Source organism: Rhipicephalus microplus, chromosome 4, assembly GCF_043290135.1.
Source record: "Rhipicephalus microplus isolate Deutch F79 chromosome 4, USDA_Rmic, whole genome shotgun sequence".
In the NCBI taxonomy this organism is placed as follows: Eukaryota; Metazoa; Arthropoda; class Arachnida; order Ixodida; family Ixodidae; genus Rhipicephalus; species Rhipicephalus microplus.
The window spans coordinates 71,306,262-71,332,114 of NC_134703.1; the positions used below are offsets into that span (position 1 = coordinate 71,306,262).

Here is a 25,853-nt window from a genome sequence, read left to right on the forward strand (position 1 = left end):
CACGTTATTATTGTGGCTGACAAAGAAAGCGAGCCCTAAAATGTACACTTCTCTCCTTCCCGTTGTGTGTTTACAATAGGTGGTTAACAATTACGTCGTACTCAACTGTGGGAGAGCAGCGAGCTGTCCCGATTAGAGTCAGCAATCGCTAGACATACCAGGTTCATCATCATCATCATCACAGCCTGACTACGTCCGCTGCAGGACAAAGGCCTCTCCCATGTTCCGCCAGTTAACCCGGTCCTGTGCTTGCTGCTGCCAAGTTATACCCGCAAACTTCTTAATCTCATCTGCCCACCTAACCTTCTGTCTCCCCCTAACCCACTTCCCTTCTCTGGAAATCCAGTTTGTTACCCTTAATGACCAGCGGTTATCCTGTCTACGCGCTACATGCCCGGCCCATGTCCATTTCCTCTTATTTATTTCAACTATGATATCCTTAACCCCCGTTTGTCCCCTAATCCACTCTGCTCTCTTCTTGTCTTTTAAGGTTACACCTACCATTTTTCTTTCCATTGCTCGCTGCATCGTCCTCAATTTAAGCTGAACCCTCTGTAAGTCTCCAGGTTTCTGCTCCGTAGCTAAGTACCGGCAAGATACAGCTGTTATATACCTTCCTCTTTAGGAATAGTAGCAATCTACCTAACATAATTTGAGAGTGCTTGCCGAATGTGCTCCACCCCATTCTTATTTTTCTAGTTACTTCAATCTCATGGTTCGGCTCTGCGGTTATTACCTGCCCTAAGTAGACATAGTCTTTTACAACTTGAAGTGCACTATTACCTATCTCGAAGCGCTGCTCTTTTCCGAGGTCGTTGTACATTACTTTCGTTTTCTGCAGATTAATTAAGACCCACCTTTCCGCTCTCCTTGTCTAACTCCGTAATCATGAGTTGCAATTCGCCCCCTGAGTTACTCAGCAATGCAATGTCATCGGCGAAGTGCAGGTTACAAGGGTACTCTCCAGTAACTCTTATCCCTAACTGTTCCCATTCTAGACTTCTGAAAACCTCCTGTAAGCACACGGTAAATAGCATTGGGGAGATTGTGTCCCCCTGCCTTACACCCTTCTTGATTGGTATTCTGTAGCTTTCTTTATGAAGCACTATGGTAGCAGTTGATCCCCTGTCGATTTCTTCGAGAATGTTTATATATACTTCATCTACGCCCTGATTCCGCAGTGTCTGCATGACGGCTGATATTTCTACTGAATCAAACTCCTTCTCGTAATCTATGAAGGCTATGTATAGTGGTTGGTTATATTCTGAGCATTCCTCTATTACCTGATTGATAGTATGAATGTGGTCAATTGTTGAGTATCGTGTTCGAAATCCAGCTTGTTCCTTTGGTTGATGGAATTCTAATGTTTTCTTTACTCTGTTAGCAATTACCTTTGTAAATCGCTTGTATACTACAGAGAGCAAGCTCATCGGCCTGTAATTCTTCAAGTCCTTGTCATCTCCTTTCTTATGTATTAAGATGATGTTAGCGTTCTTCCAAGACTCTGGTACTCTTCCGTCAGGAGACACCTCGTAAACAGGGTGGCTAGTTTTTCTAACACAATCTGTTCTCCATCTTTCAGCAGATCTGATGTTACCTGATACTCACCAACAGCTTTGCATCTTTGCATGCTCTTCAAGGCTTTTCTGACTTCTTCTATTATTACTGGTGGGGTGTCATTTGGGTTACTGCTAGTTCTTATAGTATTAGGGTCGTGGTTGTCTCGGCTACTGTACAGATCTCTGTAAAACTCCTCCGCTATTTTAACTATCTTATCTATATTGGTAGTTATTTTGCCTTGTTTGTCCCTTAGTGCATACATCCGATTTTTGCCTATCCCAAGTTTCCTCTTCACTGCTTTGACGCTTCCTTCGTTTTTCAGAGCGCGTTCAATTCTCTCCATGTTATACCTTCTTACATCGCATACCTTACGCCTATTAATCAACTTTGAAAGTTCTGCCAGTTCTATTTTCTCTGTTGTACTTGAGACTTTCATGATTTCACGCTTCTTAATTAGATTCTTAGTTTCCTGGGAAAGCTTGCCAGTGTCCTGTCTAACTACCCTGCCTCCAACTTCCACTGCACACTCCGTAACGATACTCGTCAGATTATCATTCATTGTTTCTACGCTAAGGTTGGTTTCCTCACTGAGAGCCGAGTACCTGTTCTGAAGTGACACACTGAATTGCTGTACTTTCCCTCTCAGTGCTAGCTCATTGATTGGCTTCTTGCGTATCAGTTTCTGTCGTTCCTTCTTCAAGTCTAGGCGAATTTGAGACCGTACAATTCTATGGTCACTGCATCGTACCTTGCCAACCACTTCCACATGCTGCACGATTCCTGGATGTGTACTCATTATAAAGTCTATTTTGTTCGTATTTTCGCCATTAGGGCTCCTCCATGTCCACTTGCGGTTTCCTCGTTTTCTGTAGAAGGTATTCAATATCCGCAAATTATTGCGTTCTGCGAATTCTACTAGTAGTTTTCCTCTAGCGTTTCTAGTACCGACGCCATAACCTCCTACTGCCTGGTCTCCAGCCTGCTTATTCCCTACCTTTGCATTAAAGTCGCCCATCACTATAGTATACTGTGTTTTTATCTTACGCATTGCCGATTCCACGTCTTCATAGAAGCTTTCAACTGAAGCGTCATCATGGCTGGATGTAGGCGCATAAGCCTGTGCCACCTTCATCTTGTATCTTTTATCCAGTTTAATTACAATACCTACCACCCTTTAATTAATGCTATAATATTCCTCTATTTTGCCAGCTATGTTTCTGTGAATTAGGAACCCCACTCCCAGTTGTCTTCTGTCAGCCAAGCCCCGATAGCAAAGGACGTGCCCATTCTGTAGCACCGTATAGGCCTCATCTGCCCTCCTAACCTCACTGAGCCCTATTATGTCCCATTTAACACCATCTAGCTCCTCGAATAGTACAGCTAGACTTCCCTCACTAGATAAGGATCTAGCGTTAAACGTTGCCAGGTTCAGGTTCCAATGGCGGCCTGTCCGGATCCAGAGATTCTTAGCATCCTCTGCTGCGTTGCAAATCTGACCGCCGCCGTGGTCAGTTGTTTCGCAGCTGCTGGGCACTGCGGGCCATGAGTTATTTCACGTATGCATGTGGGAGGTACCTAGGTTATACAAGGTTATACATACCAAGGTTCTTTCATGGCATTGTATAGTAACGCGAGCGTAATTTTAAAACTCCTCCAACCCTTTCCTTTGGGTATAGTAGCTTTCCCTTGGGTAGAGGGTAGAGTAGAGTAGAGGGTAGAGTAACCAGAGTCCTCTGGTTAATATCCCTGCCCTTTCTATCCTTCCTGTTCCTTCCTTCTTTTATTTATTCTGTATCTGCCAAAAAACGAAACTGTATTGGCTTTAGGTTGAATGTCTACATTTGTGCTGTAAATTTTCCAGGGCAACTATAACATTTTCTTTTTGTTTTTAGATGTTGTCGAGTTCCTTGTTTTATATTGTCTTCAGTGTATTATTTCAGCCCAACTTAGTTTTTTGTCCACCCATATTGGAGTATGATAAGGCTTTTTAAACATAGTAAAATTGTGACTGAAATAATTTGAGGAGGTGAGGTCGCAGGCACGCTGATAATCATAAGTCTTATGCAAAACATAAAAGAATAACGCGTAGACACGGATGTATCCTAATGACAACAAATTAGTGGTGACAAACGGAAGCCAAAATCATTCATTGTTCAAAAAAGCTCATTCAATAAAACTCACAGGCTGAAGGCCAGCAGTGGGCCGGTACCCTTATAGAGAACAAAAAACAACTACAAGAAAAACTTCTTTACTGCTAGAGTATCTGGCCCAGACCAATCTGTATCTATAGGAAAGGTTAGTGGAGGACTCGAGCACATACACTACCAGGTCAACCATCTTTCTCTTTTTACTCTCGTCTGCCCGCTCTCTCATAGCCCCACTGCGGTGGTCTAGTGACTAAGGTACTCGGCTGCACGACCGCAGGTCGCGGGATCGAATCCCAGCTGCGGCGGCTGCCTTTTCGATACAGGCGAAAATGCTGTAGGCATATGTGCTCAGTTTTGAGCACACGTTAAGAAACCCAGTTGGTCTAAGTTTCCGGGGCCCTCCGCTACGGCGTCTCTCATAATCGTATGGTGGTTGCGGGAGGTTAAACACCATATATCAATCAATCAGCACTCCCATAAATTTTCATGTCTTGGCAATGAAAATAAAGGGCATGATTTCTTTAAAATCAATAACAAAACTTCGACGTACATTTCTTTTCCAGCGTAAATTCCCTAATGAAGATTCCTGAAGAGTAAACGGAACCCAGTTTGTCCTGATTCGACGTGACTAAAGGTGATGTTTTTTTTTTATTTTACCTAAAAAAAACATACGTCCAGTATAACAACACTGTAGTGCTGGTAGTACGGCTACTACTCGCTAAGAACCATTACCTGACAATGAACTAGAAAATTGATTGATATTGCAAGTGTACGAGAGGTCTTTTAATTGCGAAGCATTTCTTAACCCCGTATTCAGAAATGCCCCTCGACTCGAATTCTATCCTTCACTTGACTGAGTTGAGCACTGCGCCGCTGCTCGACTGAAATTGACGCCGCACTTGTCGAGAATCGCTGCAGATTATCGCCGATATGCAGTGACTTGGTCTGTCAAGAGACGGCGCTAACATCGACCTTTTCAAGTTAAAGTGAAGCATTGAGGGAAGGAACGTTCTAGAATACGGCGGTTAGCGCACTTCGGCGACTTTCAGCGTATCTATCTATCTATCTATCTATCTATCTATCTATCTATCTATCTATCTATCTATCTATCTATCTATCTATCTATCTATCTATCTATCTATCTATCTGTCTGTCTGTCTGTCTGTCTGTCTGTCTGTCTGTCTGTCTGTCTGTCTGTCTGTCTGTCTGTCTGTCTGTCTGTCTGTCTGTCTGTCTGTCTGTCTGTCTGTCTGTCTGTATGTCTACCCGCCTACGACTTTTAGCTCTCCTGGCCGTTTCGATAGTGGTATCGATGCCAAACTTGGTATGTCATAACATGACTGTTTGAAGAACATATATGACTAGTCATAACATAAAAATCATGACATGTATGTCATTAATGTCATGATTCACATTTTATACTCCTGCAGCTCTCGTGGTGGTTTCGTTCACATAGCATGTTGAAAAACTGGTATGGTATGACATGATTGCATGGCGAACACAAGTGACGCACATTAACATGAAAATCCTGACATGCGTGTCAACTACTTGTCACGCTCATGATGCGCTCGTGGCTGTTTCGCTAGCGTCTCGTCCACCTAATTTGGTATTACGGTACGTGAATTGATGACGAAGGTACGTGACTGATGCAAACATGATAATCATGAGATGCCGTATCATGTAACGGCATGACTACATGCCACGCTCATGATGCGCTGGTGGCCGTTTCGCTAGCTTAACTTATACCAAACTTGGTATTACGGGACATGAATGAATGACGAAAGTGTGATACTAGTGCAAACATGATAAACATGAGATGCATGTCATGTAACAACATGACCACATGCTACGCTCATGATGCGCTCGCGGCCGTTTCGCTAGCTTCACATGTACAAAACTCGTTCTTACGCAACCCGAATGGACGACATAGGTAAATGACACATCCAAACATGATACTCACGACATGCGTGTCATTTAACAACATGACTACGTGCCACACTCATGATGCGCTCGCGGCCGTTTCACTAGCTTCACATATGCCAAATTTGGTATTACGTGACGTCAATGGATAACGAAGGTATGTGACTGGTGCAAACATGATAATAATGAGATGCGTGTCATGTGAGAACATGACTACATGCCACAGTCAAGGCGCCAATAAATTTTGACGTGACGAGGTGCGCGTGCTCTCCGGCGTTCATCTGGTTGTGTCACTTCGGCGTTGCCACGCCAGGTGATGGTCCTGCCATACACTCGCAGGCGCGCGCCGCGCTGCGTTGCTTTGACGCATGCGTGTTTCAGCACGTCCGGCGTTCCTCCGTCACGAAAAAAGGGACACGCAGTGTTGTCTGGGTAACGCATCGGCGCGAAATGCAGCATGTCACATTTCGCTCCGGTTGCCGTCGGGCCGCGCCGACGGACGCTGGTCGCGCCTGGCATCAGCCTATAGAGTGCTCGCGTTTTGCTAACGTAGCGTCGCTGTGCCAAGCGTGCCCGTGCGTCAGCCCTACATTGGAGTATATTGGGCCCTTCATGATGCTCTCGCGGCCGTTTCTATAGCTTCGCATGTACTAAATGTCGTGTTACGTGACGTCAATGGATGATGAAATATATGACTGGTGCAAACACGATAATCCTGACTCGCGTGTCATGTAAGAACATGACAAGATACCACGCTCATAGCTTGCTCGCGGACGTTTCGCTAGCTCAACATATACTAAATTTCGTTCGACGCTATGTGAATATATGACGAAGGTAAACGACATATCCTAACATGATAATCATGCCACGGAAGCCATGTACGGCATCATTTACTTCCACCTCGTAACGTTCTGCAGATTTTAAAATGACATATCAACCTTTCTCATTTGTGCTTCGCATATCATCGATTGCCATTGTACGTGTGATTTTCCAATTTTTTTATGGGGGGAAGTGGGTTTCTTGTAGAAGCTCATTGTTATAAACGAATCGCCAATGGCTGGCGTTTTCGGATAACAGGTCGGTGATCTATGACGCCATACATGGCAGCAATATTGAGTGCGTCAGGCTCTGGCAAGCGGTGATTTTTCTCAGTAAGGAAATAGACTACACCTTGTGTTGCTAGTAAAACAAATAAAATCACCCATACTGCTCTTTTAATGCTTCATAGAGAGAAGGGAAATAGAACGCGTTCATAACCTGCTATCTCATTACGCAAGCGTTCGCACCAGGTCCGTCTTATTAGGCACCGCAATGCCACGGAGTGGTACGACATCAAGGGTTGCAGAGTCGAAGAGTTCCAAAACGCTCACCTAGTCTGAACGTGACCCAAACAGATTCTGTCGTAATCCCTCCGGGCAGCGCGATCAAATTAGCCCGTAATCTCATTAATCGAGTGCCGGTCAGTACCTGTGGTCGGAAAGTTCCAACACGTGTGACGCTGCAGCAGAAGCGATCGATTCGCTAATGAAGTCATCAATACCAAAGTGGGCCCCATATATAGGTTCCAGAAACAAATGCACTGCCTGCAATCGTATGGTGTTCTAAGCTTGCTCTTCGAATTCCCCCTAGCACTTCGCATCCACCGTTTCTGATGGCTTGAATTATTCTGCACAAAAGGCGCTAGTGATGCAGCTGTAAATCTTGTGTTGAGGCTTGCCTACTGTTTATAGGTTTATAGAACTGCAAGGCACCACTAAAGATTTGATGGCTTCAGGAGTGTTCTACATGTGGCTTCAGCGTCAGTACTTAATACACAAACCTCAGAGGCATGATGCTTGTGAAAACGCGTCACTGGTAATGCTTCCCCACTTCAAGTTTTGAATTAAAAAAGCATTCACTTTTAAGAAACTGTTATAATCAGCACCAACTGAATTTTATTTTACTTTTTATTCTTTTCTTGGCCCAGAAACAAATGTAAAAAAATGGTATGTCGGAATGTGCAGCTCGATATGACCAGACCTATGGACTTCTGCTATTGTTCTCGAAGAAAGCGCATTTGTCCTCGTGTTTGCAGATAATCTTTCATCTTACGTCATCTTTTCTTTTTTGTCTGGGTTTCTTGTTTTTTATTACTTTCCTTTTTTTCATTCATATCTTCACTTACTTTATATGTTTGCTCCTCCCTAAAGAATAGGGAGACGTTGTGCACTTACAGGTAGCACTTGCCAGTTTGTTATTTCTGTTATCTGTGTATACCAGTGCGTTCGCGATTACGTATCAACTAATAATAACAACTCTACATTTTTATAAACTATTTACAAAAAATGCTAATAAAATTAGGGCGACATTACAGTTCAATCAACCAAAAGATCAAGCAAGATTTCGTACAGGCTACTCCACAATAGAACCTATTTATTGTCACGCAGGGGATATAGAAATGCGCGGAATACAACCAACCCTTATACATAGCCTTCATAGATTACGAGAAGGCGTCTAACTAAGCCCAGACATCAGTGATGCGGGAACTACGGAATAGGGGCATCGATGAACCCTACATGAACATACTGGAAGAAATCAACAGCAGATCCACAGTGATCATAGTTCTCCGTGGTTTTCTATAAAGAAAACAGGGTGTAAGGCAAGAATACACAATATCTTCAATTCTATTCACTTTATGTTTGCAGCAGGTTTTCGGGACCCTAGGCTAGGAAGAGGTAGGAATATAAGTTAATGGAGAGTACCTTAGTGGCCTGCGATTCACTGATGACATTGCCTTGATGAGTATCTCAGGGGAAAAATTGCAGCTCATGATTACTGAACCAGACACAAAAAACAGAAAAGTAGGCCTGAAAACTAATAGCACAAAACTAATGTAATGTACAACAGTCTCGGCAGAAAACAGCTCTTTACGATAGGTAGAAAGACGCTGGAAGTCGTAAAGGAATAAGTCTTTTTTGTACAGGTAGTAACCGCGGATTTGAACCATGAGAGTCAAATAACTACAAGAATATGCTAGGATAGGGTGGATCACATTCTGAAAGCATTCTCAAACATGAATTGTAATCTGGAATGACGCTAACCCTCAAGAGAAAGGTATATAACAGCTGTATCTTGCCGATACTTACCTACAGAGCAGAAACCTGGAGGCTTAAAAAGATGGTTCAGCTTGAATTGAGGAAAACGCAGCGAGCGATAATAAAAAAATGATAGGTGTAGCCTTAACAAACAAGAGAGTAGAGTGGGTCAGGGAGAAAGCTAGGGTTAGGTATATCATAGTTATTTATTAATTTATTTATTCATTTATTCATTTATTTATTTATTTACATTTCACCTACATCGCCTAAGGCATTACGTAGGGGAGGTACACATAATAATTGACTATATAGTTTTCAATCGAAACAATACATACAACAAATACAACAGCACTCGAGTTATTTTAAGAAAAAAAGAAAAACACTCGAATGTTGGTGAGCGAAAACAACGTCACAGTCATGCATTTGTAAACACCCACACGCTTCGAGACAACAAACCATTCTTAGTGGCAGTGATATTGTAGGCGTTGTTACAAGGAAGAAAAAAAGGATTCATTATCAGTTTCATTGACGAGATCATCCGGTAGACGGTTCCATCCCCGTATTGTTTTTACGAAAAAAGAACTACCGAAAGAGTGGGTTTTCTAGCGGTATTCTAATATTTTTCGTGAATGGCCTTGACGATTAGAGACGTACGTTAGTGTGAACAGATAATCAAGAGGGTTAATGGCATTTCCATTATATTATATACAATGAAGAAAGTTAAGCCTCAGTTTCTGCCTCCTTACCATCAGTGTCTCCCATTTCAATGCTCGTTTCATTTCTGTGATGCTTGCAAAGGAATTATAATTGTTGCTAACAACTCTGGCTGCTTGGTTTTGAACTTTTTCCAGTGTGTCAATCAAATATTCCTGATGGGGATCCCAGATTACGCAAGCATAATCTAGAATAGGTCTTACATACATGAGATAAAGGGTTTGTTTCACGGTTTGTGAAGCTTGCTTAAAATTTCTGCTAATGAAGTATAGCATCTGGCATCCGTGATAGTTCATCCGTGATAGCATCCGCGATAGTTGAAATCACGAAGAATTATTGGACATGGGCTGGGCACGTAGCGCGCAGTCAAGATAACCACTGGTCCTTAAGAGTAACTGAGCGGGTTCCCAGAGAACGCAAACACACGAAGGGTAGACAGAAAGTTAGGTGGGCAGATGAGATTAAAAAGGTCGCAAGCATAAAGTAGCAGCAGATAGCACAAGACCGGGTTGATTGGCAAATTATAAAAGATGCCTTTGCCCTGCCATGGGCGCAGTCAGGCAGATGATGATGATGATGATAATGATGATGATGATGATGATGACGACGAATACAGTTCAGTTGAAAACAGGTTGGTTATTAATAGGCACTCAGACACCGTCAACAGCTCTTCACGCTTTGACGTCGCCTCAGTCATCACCATGCGAACACAACGAAATAAAATATTTTTGTCCCTTTCAGATGCGTTATGTCTGAAAGTTATGCCGGTTTCCCCCGATGTTTCGGTATGACTAAAATGGGAGTACATTGCTCCTTTCTTAAAAGGCGCTTCACGACTGCGCATGAGAAAAGCGACGCTTTTGAGGCTGGTATTCTTCTTTCACTTTCAATCCACGAAACTATGACAAAAAGAAAGAAAAGTTTCCCGCTTCTATGAGTCCTTCGCAAAGAAAAAAACAACAGCGTAGAAAAGACCAACTTTCGCGTAGTGACAGAGAAGCACAGATACAGATACTAAAACAACTGTCAGTTCTAGTGGCACAAACAAGGCATTATACAGAAAACAGTTGGCGGTGTCAATTGACAGCTTTACGTGCATTTCATCTCCCTTCCGACAGTTGAAAAGCGAAAACAATAAACGATATATATTTCTTTAGTCTTTCTTCTCTTTCTATTCTTACTCCTTTTTGCACTTTCAAAATATTTATTTGGGCCTACAGGTATTTTTGTACAGGTCGAAAAGCAACGATGACCATTCCTACAGAAGACATATGCCTTGTCAAGCGGCGTCTGAGATCTTCTCGAAAGGGGCTAGAAGAAATGTGAAGGCTCGCCCAAATCAGAATGAAAAGGTTCAGCCGGGTGGTCAAGAAATAAATGAAACATATGAATGAGTCTCAGTAAAAAAAAGTATATAGGCCAGGACGTAAGAAAAGTTTCATGGAATGAAGTGAAACACTGGGTGTCTTTCTGCTGAACTCCTTCCGATGCTGAACTTGTCACATATTCGATGTGGCCCAAACAAGACAATCTAGCCACTCCACAAACAAGGAAAAGGCAGAAATCTGGCAGCAAAGAGATGGGCGGCGTCGAGGCATCTGCCTATGGGAATTTTTTCGTCGAGAAAACCAGCATGCTGCCTTCTGGCTGGCTTCCCAAAGCAGGATAAAGTCGGTGATCCACTGCACTGCAGCGCAGGACTGGCACGTCAAGCGAGTAAACAACAGGGACCGATAACATGCCCAATATAAACACGTACTTTTTCTCTTACGTTATTCTCACGAAAGTGCACCATCCAGTCCTCATATTTGTACATCAGAAACCCAAGCAAGCTGCCACTGTGGGGTAAAAAAGTTTTTAAAAAATCGTTAGGATAGTGTAAGGGATGGTTTCGCCCACCAAGGCCGTTGTTAGTCCCAGCGGTTCTTTATTAATTTGTGACTTGTCATTTAATTATGCGGCAATTTTCTAATTCTTATTTTTTACTGCTTTGTGTAATTATCCTCCAGAGATGAGGGTTTAAGATCTGAAATGTGATTGTATAGTTCAGTACACACGTTTATTTTATACACTTCGTGGGGGGGGGAAGCCTATATAAACACACAGGCTGGAAAGTGGAAAAGGTGACATATGTGCATATTTGACGTTGTCAATATTCGTGAAGAGGTCGGTAGCTGGTTTGCATGCAAAAGAAAGAAGACTACACCGGTATGCTTCATTTTTATCTAGAAGTAAAAATGTCACGGAACTTCCACAGAAACTTTAATGTTAGGGAAAGAAAAGTATGATGAATAAACTTTTGGTCATCTAAGTATTTCAGCGTAAAGCCACTTGCACACTAAGTCATGCTCACATATCGCAAATAGCTGCTGACGCTCTTCTGCCTCAATTCCCATCAATTCTTATTTTCTATGAGCACCTTTAAAAAGTTTTTTGTGGTGAATGTTTTTTACGCCGGAGAGCAAATTTTGACATGTGGCACACAGAGCCCGCTTACACCCCCCCCCCCTCTGAAATATATTTTTCACCATTTCATACAAAGCGAAAAATGATCATTTCAAGGCATTGCCCCCGTTAAAAAAATTCTGCATACGACCCTTTCATAGTGTTCACCGACCAAAAGTGTGCTTCCAATTTTATCATGGCACTGTTTAGCGCTGTAATGTCTAATGTATCATATTTGATACATTGAATATAAACCTCAATAAAGCTGCTACAAGCTACAATAGGGGCCACGACAAGCAGCTGTTCAAGATTTCACATGTTGTGAAGACGGTGCATTGACTTACATATTAAACATTACTATTTATTATCGAATATTACTAATTAGGTTCTGCCTCAAACAAAACTTCATTCATATTTTTTAATTGAACTGCACAAGAATAATAAAAACATTCAGCGTTTTCTCGCAAAGAGCTTGTTTCGCAGTTTTTTGGCGTCGGTGTAGAGACCAAAAAAATCCTCTCGCAAATGCTATGCGTCATCGTTGTTGATTGGATTGGATAAACTTTTATTTGTTCCTCCAAAACACAGATCACTGTGTTGTGGGCAGCTCCCACGAGGAGACGGAGATGCTGAGCTCTTCAGCCGCCTCGCGGGCTTGATGGACAGCCAAGAGTTGATCTGCCAAGGACGAGCTTCTGATTGCCGCTTCCCATCTGGTGGAGGTGATGTTCGATAAATGAGCAAATTCGGTACACTGTCAGAGCATATGTTCTAATGAAGCTATTTCCCCACAATGTGGGCAAAGATTACTTGTGGAAAGCTCACGCACAAGCCAGAATGATATTGATTGCCATCAAAAATGTTGTACACCATCGGCAGTGAGTTGTCATGGAAAAGGCACTTTTCCTTGTTCCGGGCACAGGTCTGTTGTTGCATTAAACATGATTATGGAAGCCACATTGTAAACTGTACCATCTGTGCGGGCCTTCTTTATGAAATGTTTATTCTCCGTAAATTCAAAGGCACTTCGCTTCATTATGAATGGCGCTTACTGGCACCACTTCAAATGGGGCGAAAGGTAGCGGGAAATATGAATGGTTGTGGACATGTAAAACGACTTGAAAAACGGCACACTACAAATTTCAATATTATTACTGGATAAGAGGCATGAAAAGAAGCATGAACAGCGTGGTGCACTGTCTCCATCCCGCTATGACCTTGATGGCAATAACTAGATGCCAGAGTGGTTATTGTTTGCATTATGAATAGCAGACATCTCATTACTTTCTGGGCTTCGAGGGATTTCAGAGAAATGTGAAGAAATGGGGCGTGTATGCGCTGCCTTCGCGTTTTCTTTTTTCGTTCAGATTATGCACGTAGTACGCAAAAAAAAAACTGTGACGTAAGTGAGAATCAATCGGTATGCTTTGAATAGACCTAAATAGGAATCTTCCGTCTTGCTTTTTTTTGCTTTCGTAATTACAGACAACCTTCGCCGTCTGCGACCCACATTCCAGCTGCGTCACAAGCTCTCAATTTATTTAACAGCCTTACGTGGCTTTCACGCCTCGTTCTGAGACACTGTGTAATTACTCACGTTGCAGCCATGTAAAAAAGCACCTGGAGACGATTTGTTAATCTTTGTTTCCGCCCCACACATTTCAACACTACCGAGGGCTGGCCATGCCGAATTTCACCTGCCTAGATGAAAACATCGTGGCAATGCCCTTTCTTTTTTTACAAACGTGCTAAAAAATGTTTAAATAAGTCAGTACAAAAAAAATTGTAAGAAGGAGCAGCGATAACATAGCCTGTTTTATGGGCGAAGCTTCTTTAGCCATGGGTCGGCATCCTCGATGTATGTAATAGTCGTACGTAGCCACCAGTGCTTACGCAGTACAATTAGCCCGGATGTGTTTCCCGTGCCGCAAAGTACAGCCGCGACCACACCGACATTGTTCGCTGTCTTCACTTCCTACATATGCAATTTGTTTTCATTTCCACTTTCCACGCCGTCATTAACGCTTCCTTATGGCTTGTGTGCTTCTGGACTCACTCATGCACAATGAGCATGCGAAATTCCCCTTTCCTCCACTTTTCCCAGCGCTCATATTCATAACGAATGATTCTCCAGGGGAGGGGGGGGGGCATTTCTTTCATGTCATGCGCTCGCGCTTGCCTTAACTTCCTTCTGCTTATAATGTAGGTTATGCTTACTCTTGATAATTTTAGTGATACTTAGTTACTGTTTTTTATTATATTCATCATCATCATCATCATCATTATCATGTGTTGTGTTGCTAACATCGATCGCCTTCTCTTCATTTTCTGTTCTATGAGCCTCAGAATAAATTTTGTTTTAATTTCTCTTACATTATTTCTTATCTGGCCAGTTATTGGATGCCATGTGGTTCTTCACGCCTGGCTTCATTTTTTGTGTCGTTGATGAAGCACAGAAGTGCTGCTAGGGAAGCGAAAGACAAAGTTACAACGCAAGGAAAGCATGCGTGTCATGTCCTCGTGTCATCGTCGTACACTAACACTCGTCGTTAAATAAGCTTGTTTTTCGTCCTCTTCCTTCATTTTTTTCCTCAATCATGACGGGTTAACTAAAGGAACCACCATTTTCACTTTATTTCAACTTGCCTAGATGAAATCATTGTGACAATGCTCTTTGTTGTTTTAGATACGTGCTAACGAAAATTTTTGAATAAGCCAGTGCAAAAAATTTGCAAGAAGCAGCAGCAATAACATAGCCTCATTCAGGGGCGAAGCTTCTTAAGCCATGGGTCGTGCATCCTCGATGTATGTGGTAGTAGTAGGTAGCCACCTCTCATTCAGTCCTTGGAATGTCCGTTAGATGGAGGTGCTTGTATATGATGAATATATGATGAAAAGATGTGGAATGGTGCTACTCGGAATGTGCACTAAATGGACAGACAAATGGACGGATGGAAAGACAGACCGACGAACAGACGGATGGACGCATGGATAGACGGATGACTCACGGTTTACCGATAAAACCCTCCGAAGCTTTGACCCACTCATCATAATTCACTCCCTTGGTATTCTGTGATTTCTTTTCCCCTACTGCGTTTTCCTAATGTACGTTTGATTCTGTGGATGTTGTTTCAGGAAGACTCGTTATTCTTTGCTATTTTGTGTAGGATGGAGTTCACGTCAAGCCTAATTGGTGGCCAGTGCTAGTCACAGAATATTCACTCCTCAAATATTACAGGCACAAAGCCCTCCAGCCTCCTCCTTTACTATTTTAGGGGTGAAGCTCCTTAGGCCGTGGGTCGTTCCCTCTTCTGTAGTCGTAGTAGTATGTTGCCACCTCTAGTTTATGAGTTTCTGAATAAATGGCGTTGTGCGTATATGCCCTTCATAATAACATAACTAAATGGCGTTACTGATTTTCACAGCGTATCCCCGGAGTGCATGATGATGATTGGGGTGAAGTGTCCTTGCGGGTGTCCATCTGTCCATGCCTCCATCCGTGTTTTCGTCTATCCATCTGTCCATCCGTGCTTCCGTCCACGCTTTCGTCTGTCCATGCGTTCATCCGTTCATCCATCCGTGCATCCATGCCCATCCCGTTGTGCGTTAGCTGTTTATAAAGCTGTTTAAAAACGGAGAACGTGCTTGTGTATATACGATAAATTAACACCGTTCCCTGAAACATTGTAATCAACACCACCGCCAATTTTTTGCTACTCGTTTCGCACGCATTCTTACCAATTGCCACAGAACGTTTCATATGCTTATCTTTATTTTTGTCACCTTAGCTTTTTATAGGCTTTTGGCTACGTCCCATGCTTGTGTGTGTTAGCATGATTGCTATTTTATTGATTGAAGCTGGGACTATATTGTCGTGTGTATATCCTACAGGGTTAAAAGGTAACATCTGTCACTTAGGTCTGTCAAGCATCAGTCGTTTCCAATCCAATTTTTGCCAATCAAACCTACCGGGCATGTATGAAATGGACAAAAAAGACGACAATGACTATGTATACCTTATTCCCAAGCTTGGGATTAGGTGAATACGAATTCAGCGTATACATGCCTACAATACATAAGGGCTACTACAGGAATTTTTACATTCAACAAATATCTTTCTAACCATCTCTTCAAGTTCAGGTCTATGACATGCCGGTTTTTCACGATAATCGCAGCCGAGATCCCGAAATGTTTTATTAAAAAAAAATTTTACGTATCGCCTTTGTCCCCATATTATTCACTGACCGAAACGGCATCTTTCTTCTTTGCAGCTCCCCAAGGCATGCAGCATTTCGTGCAACTGGACACCATGCAGTGTTTTACGGGTGAGTGCACGCCAATTTTGGTGCGTGTACAAGGAAATGAGTTTCGTGTCTCTTTCGCATATGCAAGTTTCAACGACTATTACCTGCCATTCTGCGATATGATAGTGCAAATAAGAAAAATCGAAACAAGAAGCCATTTATCGATCCTTTTAGTATTTTCTTTGTTAGTTTCATTCCTTTTTTCTTCATTTATTTTACACTGCCGTCGACATTAGCATTGAAGTCAAGATGTTTCTCACTTTTCGACAATTGTCTTTTAGAAGACAGTGGGGAACCGTCTTCTAAATCTGAGCTCAGAACTCTTCTGCTTGCTATTGCTGTGTCTAATAAACAAATGCTTTGTTTTCTTTCTAGAGCTTACTCGATGGTGGTCACAATGAGTCGTCAAATGGTGCAATCACCTCTTACGTCCGACACGCGACACACTATTTCGCCATTTTACCGTCGAAGTTTTTTGCAGAACCACAAAATTGTCGACCACACATCATGGGCAAAGATGTGTTATAAAACAAGAACCCCCTCTTTCTCCTTTTTCCCCTCCCCCGTTTCTGATAAAAGCCAAATCCCCCCAAATCCCCGTTGTTTTTACAACCAGCGAGTTCGGTCCAATTTTCTTTAAGTCCTCATATATCCCAGAGCACAGCACAGTTTTTGATCGTTTTTGGTGTTTTTAGCTTGTTTATTTCTGCATGAGGCTTCATGAACCGTGTCTGGTCACCACTTTTTCGTCCCTCGTCCTGCAATTCTCAACATACACTTGCCTTTCACTATGTTTAACTTTTGTAGTTCATACGCCTAACTTTGTAAGGTTATATCCCCCTTTATTCCAACAGATGTGAATGAGAGAAAAGGCAAGAAGGAGGTTAGTATTGTACTTTATTGGAGCCCAGAGGGACAAAATGAAGAGAGGCTGCACACCAATGTCAGTCGCGTCAGTGGCGCATTCATGGAGCTTAGCCTGTGCAACAAACATGTATATATTTGTGTCGGCGTGCGTGCGCGCGGACGCCTGTGTGTTGGGTTGGCACTGGCAGTTTTATTACAGAAATATTGTTGAGCGTCGGATTTTCCAACAGCACAATGCTTTTACCGGGAAATCAATATATACACTGTCCCGCCCTTCTGTCTCTTTTCACTTATCCCAGACACTACAAGACAATGAATGCATAAAGACACGCAAAACATTACACGCTAATGGTTGGATCAAGTGAATAAAATGTTAGGGGAAATTTCGCTATCAAAGGCTGTGTTACCTGCCATATTGAGCCTAGTTTTTTATTTGACGTTGCAAATATATATATATATATATATATATATATATATATATATATATATATATATATATATATATATATTAATTTATATATATATATATATATATATAAATTTATATATATATATATATATATATATATATAAATTTATATATATATATATATATATATATATATATATATATATATATAAATTTATATATATATATTTATATATATATATATATATATATATATATATATATATATATATATATATATATATATATATATATATATATATATATATATATATATATATATATATATATATGAAAAGGCCGACAATGGGCTTTAACCAAATCACATTTCCTTGCGCAAACTAAAAAACAACTGCACACAGTTGAGAAAGGCACGTGGAGTATTAGGAAGGAAAGACAGCGCCTCAATATCACAAGGACAAGTGAAGTAGGTTGAGTCTGTGTTGCGTCTTTACTTGTCCTCATTCATTTTAAGTGCCCTTTTTTTTCTACTTAAGGACGAGCTACAAACTAGCTGAATTTTCTCTTTTACTTCTAGCGCACTCAGAATACCTAAGCGGAAAATGAGCTTCTAAATTCTGTATGTGTCTTAGCGGCGTCTAGCTTTCTTTCGCAGTTTCCGCAAAGTTTATTGTGCAAGCATACATATTTTTTTTTTCATTCATGCACCTTAACATGCGTATACATATCTTTAATTGTGTTTTTATTCTTTCATAGTACGTGAAAAGCTAACGAAAATAATCTCTCCACTTGAGAAGCCTACTTGCTGGAAGATTTATTCTTCAGACAAAAATATAAGCCCAAAAGTGAACTCCGATAGAAATAAACTTGTACTGGCACCTAAAAACTATTCCCTGTGTGCGACTCTACCACGAGCCCCCAGGGCAGTGCCACAAAAAGAGGAACGCGGACATATAATGCAGTTGACACAACAAGAGAAGTGACTTGGCAGAAGTACGAGCAAAAGTCATTCGTGAAAACGTTTTTCTACTTGCTTCCCACATAAAAAACTGTTGAGCCCCAGAGGAAGTTATATGCTGGTGCAAATTTCAAGAGCTTAAACGATCAAAAACGCAAAAGAATAGAAGACGGTGAGGAAAGAGGAACTATCTTTAGTCAAGCAACACTTCTGGCGAGCAATGCCGAATAACGATTTTACTCGGTAACGAGCCTAGACACCACTTATTTGTGTGCATTGACGCGGAAGCTTTCTCTTCCGCTTACACCGGCCTGAAAGAGTAACTGACACTGCACACCACTTCCCTATTCCATAGTCTTTAGCACAAAGAACTGTGAATAGGTTGATCCGCCACTCGAATGTTGAAATAAAAACAGTTCCAAAGTTTCAAACCAGTGGCAAGCCGTTTTCAGTAAAGTTTTCTTCTGTGTGTAATTGTTTGAGTCGGCAGCGCGAGGAGGCACTGCACGAGGCTGTGTAAGACCACGCTTTATGAAGAGCATACAGCAATGAGGGATTTCTTTTGGCAACGGCAACACATGACTGTTGACGAAGAAAAATCACGCTTTGGGCTGGTGAGGTGAGAGCATTTTCGAATGGACGCACAAAAATGACCTGCGATATACCGAATAACTTACATTTATTACCTGAATACCTACCACTTTAGTTTACTGTTGCTTGAAGAAGAGACAAAATTCTCAAAAGCTAATCAACAAATCAATGCGTGGCAGCAGCTGGCAGAGGAAATATAAAAAAAAGCACTGGCTTCTGCGTAGGCTCTGTGATCCACTTGCGCGATGCACGAAACACAGGTAATATGAGGAATACGTGATGGCGCTCAAACGCCGACACGCAAGTTGGACCATCAGAGACTTAATCCAAGGAATAACTGGATTATTGTTTCACTTATTCGGACATCGTGCAGCTCCGAACGCCAAGTAAGTGTTCGTAGCATTAGCATTGTTGGTGCATTGCACTGGTAGTTTTGCTAAGTAGGCTTCGCCGCGACTATTAGGTGTCTAACAGACAAAGCACGCTTTAGAGGGGAAAACTGCTGGTTACATACATACATACATACATACATACATACATACATACATACATACATACATACATACATACATACATACATACATACATACATACATACATACATACATACATACTGTGAGCACAGTGACTGAATATTCTTTGTGAACTGGATGTGTGATCGCTTACGCCAGTTGTACTTTGACTGCTGCCGAGAATAATTATACAATAGCCAAACAGGAATGCTTTGCTCATGTATTGGCATAACAAAAGTTTCGTCAATATCACCACGGCTGCCGCTTCACAGTCGTCAGCGACCACAGCGCATTGCACTGGCTTTCGTCACTAAAGAACTTATCGTCGTTCGCTAGGTGCTTCAGTCGCTAGGTGCTTCGTTCGCAGGAGTACGATTTAATATCGTCTACAGGTCAAATAAGTGCAATGCTTCAACAATTACTTTCAATATTGAAAGTGCCCTTTGAACGCGCACGAAAAAGTTACCCCTCAATGTACACACTTGTCATCGGCAACAACAGCAACAACAACACAAAACACCGGGCATATCTAAAGCGCAGGTTGTGTCAGATGCCACCACATGGCAGGAGACGCAATGGTGTAATTTTTAAAGGCACACACAAAGACGCCTCGTTCGACAACCGATGTCTCTTCTCCCTTTTCCATATATCGGTGTCATCCCTTTCTTTCTTTCTCTCTCTCTCTCTCTCTAGTCTTTATAATAGTGTCTGCATCCTTTTGTTACGTCATCTGACTATCCTCTCCTTGTTTTTTCATGCTGTCCACATTCACTGTTTCATTCTGCTTGCCTCTCAATCGTCGCTGAACATTTTATTCACAGACTTCAACGGTCATAACAGATTTCCTTTTACGTCCTTGTTCATTGCTAACACAAAATTATTGCATTTTTATTTTGCCGCTTCCCAGAGCTGGCTTAGCACCTCCGAACATTTTGGTAATACAGCTTTGCTCTGTGCTGCGGAGCAAAAAAAGAGCTGCCATCTCATCAAGGCCTGCTGAGAAAAGTGAACATAACACTTAATAAGTTGTGCAAACGAGCGCCAAATATTCTAGACCAAGGCTTAGCCTAGAAATATGGCTTCGTGTAAAAACGTCAGGCACAAATAGCAACGACCTGGAGCAGTGAATGAATTCGTTTTCGTGACTAAAATGTGCGTTGTGTTCCATTCAAGCAACACATTATTCTTTTTTGCACCTGGCCTCGAAGAAAATCGGTATTATTTTAGCCACTTTTAACTCTCGGTAACAATAAGCTTCAGTTTCATTGTTAAAGATGCACTATCTCGCTTTATTGACAGCAGGGTCGCCTATAGCCAGCTGACAACAACATGCTTGTCACTTAACAGATTGATGGTGTAGTTACTAGCATGCTCCTGCGTGCGTGCGTGTGTGTGTGTGTGTGTGTGTGTGTGTGTGTGTGTGTCCAAGTACTTTTTTTCCAAGTTTTTTTTATGTGGGGCATTTGACTGAGAACCAGAACATCGTGTCTTATTACACGTATCGCGCGTGCACGAAAAGCTCATTATTGACAATATAAGTAGTTTATGCACGATACTAACAGCTCACTCTTCAAGAAACGTTCGAGTTTTACGTGAAAACAAGAGCAATAGCACTACGTAGGTATGAAGAAAAGCGAGCAGAAAAAAAGAGTGTTCTTTGTCTTCTTCATACCAAATTTGCTCTGCAGCTATAGTTATGACTTACCAACTAGCCGATACCACAACTCTTACGTGCACTTTAAGTTGAATATTGTATCGACGCAATCAATGTGACTGGTTCTGCAAGTAATACGGAATAATTTACTCTATGAGAGACTCCCATTCGTTATCTGCTGCTATAATCAAACACACACGATCTGTTTGCTAGCCGATTTTCCCTGTACTCATACTAGATCCTCGATAACAGATGAGAGACGAACGAAGTTCAAGCGATATACAGCGTGGCGTCAATCCTATTTGCTCAGAGCTGAACGTGATTCGGTGGCTAATGGATCCGGGACATGCCCCAGGCACGCTAGCATTCCATTCCGTGAAACGTGCACTCATTGGGGAAGGCGGCCGGCAAATCGACGCGCCGTCGTTTCCGCGTAATTCACCGTTCGCTGAATCGACCGAACACTTCGTGAATTCGTCGTCGACCCTCCGGAGAAAAGGACCTTTCCTCTCTCGTTTCGTCGTAACTTGCCAAATTCACCAAGTGTGCCATTGCACCCATTTTGTTTCAGGTAATCTCAAAATGTAACACGTGGTACTCCACAGTGCAAACACTGCTGCCACGTACTGCTTCTCCGCTCCGGAGAGGAACCCCAAGCTCGCGAATAACGGCAGCCCCTTCTACGTCCCATACAGCTCACTGTTCAATCAAAGGAAGTTGCCCTGTTTTACACTGAAATCAAGATGTGGCCAGGTTGCTCTTTTTTTACGAGCTCAACAATTTTTAAAGAAAACAAGCAATGTCTTCGGAATTCTAAAACATGCTCTGTATGCCATCCAATCACATTTGTAAACTAGGTCGTTGAAATCTTTTTTTTATGGTGGCACTGGCAAAATAATTTGTTTTTTTTTTCTAATTTATTAAAACTATAGTGTTAATAATGTTTGACGATAAAAAAGGATGTTTCTATATCTTATTCGTCTCTATATTCAGTTTGGTATATATCTACATAAACTAATTATTAAAAACATAAATTTCTATTGCTGGTTACATTTTTGTTCAAAGGTCTGTCTTTCACACGTAGACGTCACCAGATGGCATAAATACAGTACTACAAATATTGGCAAATAGATACGACTACTCGCAGTTGATATGCTTTTCTGTATATTTTAACGACAGTCTACGAATTGCCCCGCCGCGGTGGTTTCGCTAGCTTCACATGACACGCGTGTCAGGATTATCATGTTTGCACCAGTCATATATTTTGTCATTCATTGACGCCACGTAACAACAAATTTGGTATATGTGGAGCTAGCGAAACGGCAGCGAGCGCAACATGAAGGGCCCAATATACTACAATGTAGCGTTGACGCGCGCGCACGCCAGACGCAGCGACGCTACGTTAGCAAAACGCGAGCACTCTATAGTCTGACGCAAGGTGCGACCAGCGTCCGTCGGCGCGGCCCGGCGGCAACCGGTGTGAAATGCGACATGCAGCATTTAGCGCCGATGCGTTACCCAGATAACACTGCGTCTCCCTCTTTTCAGGACGGAGGGACGCCGGATGCGCTGAAAAGCGCATACGTCAAAGCAACGCAGTGCGGCGCGCGCCTGCGAGTACGTGGCAGGACCGGTGCCTCGCATGGCAACGCCGGCGACACGCGAGAAAGTGAACGCTGGCAATCACGTGCACCGCGTCTCGTCGAAATGTATGGGCGCCTTGACTGTGACATGTAGTCATGTTCTTATATGACACGCACCTCATGATTATCATGTTTGCACCAGTCACATACCTTCGTCATCCATTGACGTCACATAATACCCAATTTGGCATATGTGAAACTATGCGAGCACGCTATGAGCGTGAAACGGCTGCGAGCGCATCACGAGCGTAGCATGTAGTCATGTTGTTACATCACGAGCATCTCGTCTTTATCAAGTTCACACCAGTCTTATACTTTCGTCATACTTTTGCCAAGCATTACTGCATATTTATCACACGCTTCATTGTGGTCATTCAGCCTGCGCTTTGTTAACGAGACACTTGTCGTGTGGGGGACGTACTGTCACTGAAAGTGGGAACGGCAAAATCACAACGCGCGGAAAAAAGAAAAGCGCTACGGTACTGTCTTACCGTAAATGCGTACCTTACATCCATACCTTACAACGTAATTCTATTACTTCACTGGTACCCGGAATCGATTCTATGTGGCTGACATCTTTGCTAGAAGCTGATATTTGTTATTTCAGTTTTCATGACTTCAAGAAATGAAATTTATTATAGAGAAGCAATATTGCGGTAATGTGTAAGTAGAACGTGCACTCCTAAAAAATAAAGAAAAGCCAGGAACACTGGGTTACGAGCGAGACGTGAACATAAGAAAAGGAGAACATGGCTCTATGGATGAAAGAAGAGCGACGTATAGTCTTCAGAAGAGGAAGCAGCTGGCACTACGCACCGCAGCCTGAGCCCCGCATGTCTCGGTAATGTTTCCGAGGGCGATGCACCGAGTAATCGAATAGCTTGCTGCTCGAATTGCGCTGAACCCACAAGAGTTGTAGCAGCTGGCACATATAGGCGAGCCCGAATTTCCTACATTTTCCGAGATGAACTAGTGGGCTCAGATTTGATGCATGGACGTAAAAGCAACTGTGTGTTTTAAAGTGTGCTCTAGTGCCCTTAAAGGAAAAGATAGAAATAAGTCGCCCGAGAACAGTCATGTGCGAGAACATAGAAGGAGGCAGAAGTAAGCGTCACTCTCGTTTCTACAGACACCACCGTATTGAAAGGGTCTTAGACAAACCCCTCCTTTCTGCGCTGAACCTAACTCCGGTAAAGAAGTTCTGGTTATGTCAAATTGGATGTGAAAACTTAACTAACCCCTATGTGTGTTGGAACGCTTCAAGAAATCTTGAAACAGTGGTGAGCCTTAAGGGTGTATTAACGCTGTTCTGTGGGGAAGTGTTCTACATTGCGGACGCACGCATGTTGCCTTCTCGAACGTCATCTTCGAGTATACAGTCAGCTTTTACATTGTAGCTAAATTTTATTTGCATGACAGCGAGCGGGAAAAAAACAAAAAGAAAATGGGCTGTTTAACTTTTTGAGAACGAAACTATATACTTTCCTAAATGTACTAACGTAAATGAAAAAGGTGGCATGTAGCGAAGGCTGTTCCAACTTAACTTACATGAAACCTAAAAAAGGCCTAAGCATGCAGTGTGCACTGGTGTTTCCATAGCAAAATCCTTTACTCTTGGCAAGTTTACTTGCCATTGATCCATCGACGCACCATTACTTTGAAGATATGTTTCAAGCGGTGGTTTCGAGTAGGTATCATCACTGTATACACACAATTTTGTCTACGGGTTTGGATGAGAAAGTTGACACCTTTGGTAAATTTTGTTGTAGGTTCTGACACCACTGCTAAGCCAAACGTTATGTTTTTCTTCTTTTTTCTTTAAGAAGCAGGGTACAGAAGCAGACAAAACGCGCAGATGAAAAAAAAACGTATACATGAACGCTCTACTGGCAACTGATGATTTATTTTCGAAAGTTCTAGCTTATGCATGAAAACAAGCGCATGCGCACTGACAACAGTGAAAACAGATGAAGACCACTAAAGAAACACACACACACACACACACACACACACACAGACACGCACGCACACGCACGCACGCACGCACGCACGCACACACACACACACACACACACACACACACAAATAAAAGGTGCAAAAACACGCGGTGCTGATAAAAGTTGTAAAAAAAGACTTCTTCAGTGTACTGCTTCGAAAATCTTGGCTCACCAACTATAGCCCATCAGTACATATTAAGAAAATCTTGTTTTAGGCAGTAATAATGAATCATGAACTCATGTTATTCATAGTATAAAGCGGTCGTGATTATTGACATTTTGCCCATTTTCTTTGCGTGTACCCGTTTATAATGAACCATGACGGTGACATGACACGCCGAGAAGCCTGCGAGAAGCCTTTCTTGAGCCCTAAAACTTGGTGCCCCTCATAATTGTATCATAGTTTGGGGACGTCAAGCCGAAGATATTATTAATAGCAAAAGTTACTTCCAGCCCCGCTGCGGTGGTCCAGTGGCTAAGGTAATTGGCTGCTGACTCACAGGTCGCGGGTTCGAATCCCGGCTGCGGCGGCTGCATTTCCGATGGAGGCGGAAATGTTGTAGGCCCGTGTGCTCAGATTTGGGTGAACGTTAAAGAACTCCAGGTGGTGGAAATTTCCGGAGCCCTCCACTACGGCGTCTCTCATAATTATATGGTGGTTTTGGGACATCAAACACCACATATATATCTATCTTAATTTGTTGCGCTTATTTTAGTACAAATGAGGGCAGTTGTTCCTGATAGCGCTCATTCACCGTAAGATGTCCTTAAGCTTTTGAGAATCGACAACTCATTGAAGGCTCAGTGAGTAAACTTGAGCTTAAGCTTGTGTGTACTAAGATATTTCACATTCACCACCAATATGAGGTGCGTTCACACCTATTAAGCAGTACTCCGAAAGAAAGGTACCTGTGCTCTTGTATAATGTCTTATTGGGAACACTTACTTGAGTGCATGGGTAGGGCTTATTTCTTCTGTCTGCTATTACTACTCTGGCCAAGCATATCTGTGAAGTGCCGCTAAGGAGCCAGAGTGAATGGCACCTTAATTCTGCGTAT

At 42.3% G+C, this 25,853-nt stretch overlaps 1 long non-coding RNA gene across 4 annotated transcripts in view; it reads left to right on the top strand.

Moving 5' to 3' along the window:
* The window catches only part of LOC142813929 (uncharacterized), a 288,010-nt gene extending 270,615 nt beyond the window's left edge, over positions 1-17,395 (top strand). The window contains exons 5-7 of one of the 4 annotated variants that reach the window (XR_012894743.1): positions 4,271-4,341; positions 16,132-16,185; positions 16,540-17,395. This is a non-coding gene — a long non-coding RNA (uncharacterized LOC142813929). The other 3 variants (XR_012894741.1, XR_012894740.1, XR_012894742.1) reach the window with 3 other exon arrangements.
* Positions 17,396-25,853: the final 8,458 nt, after the last annotated feature.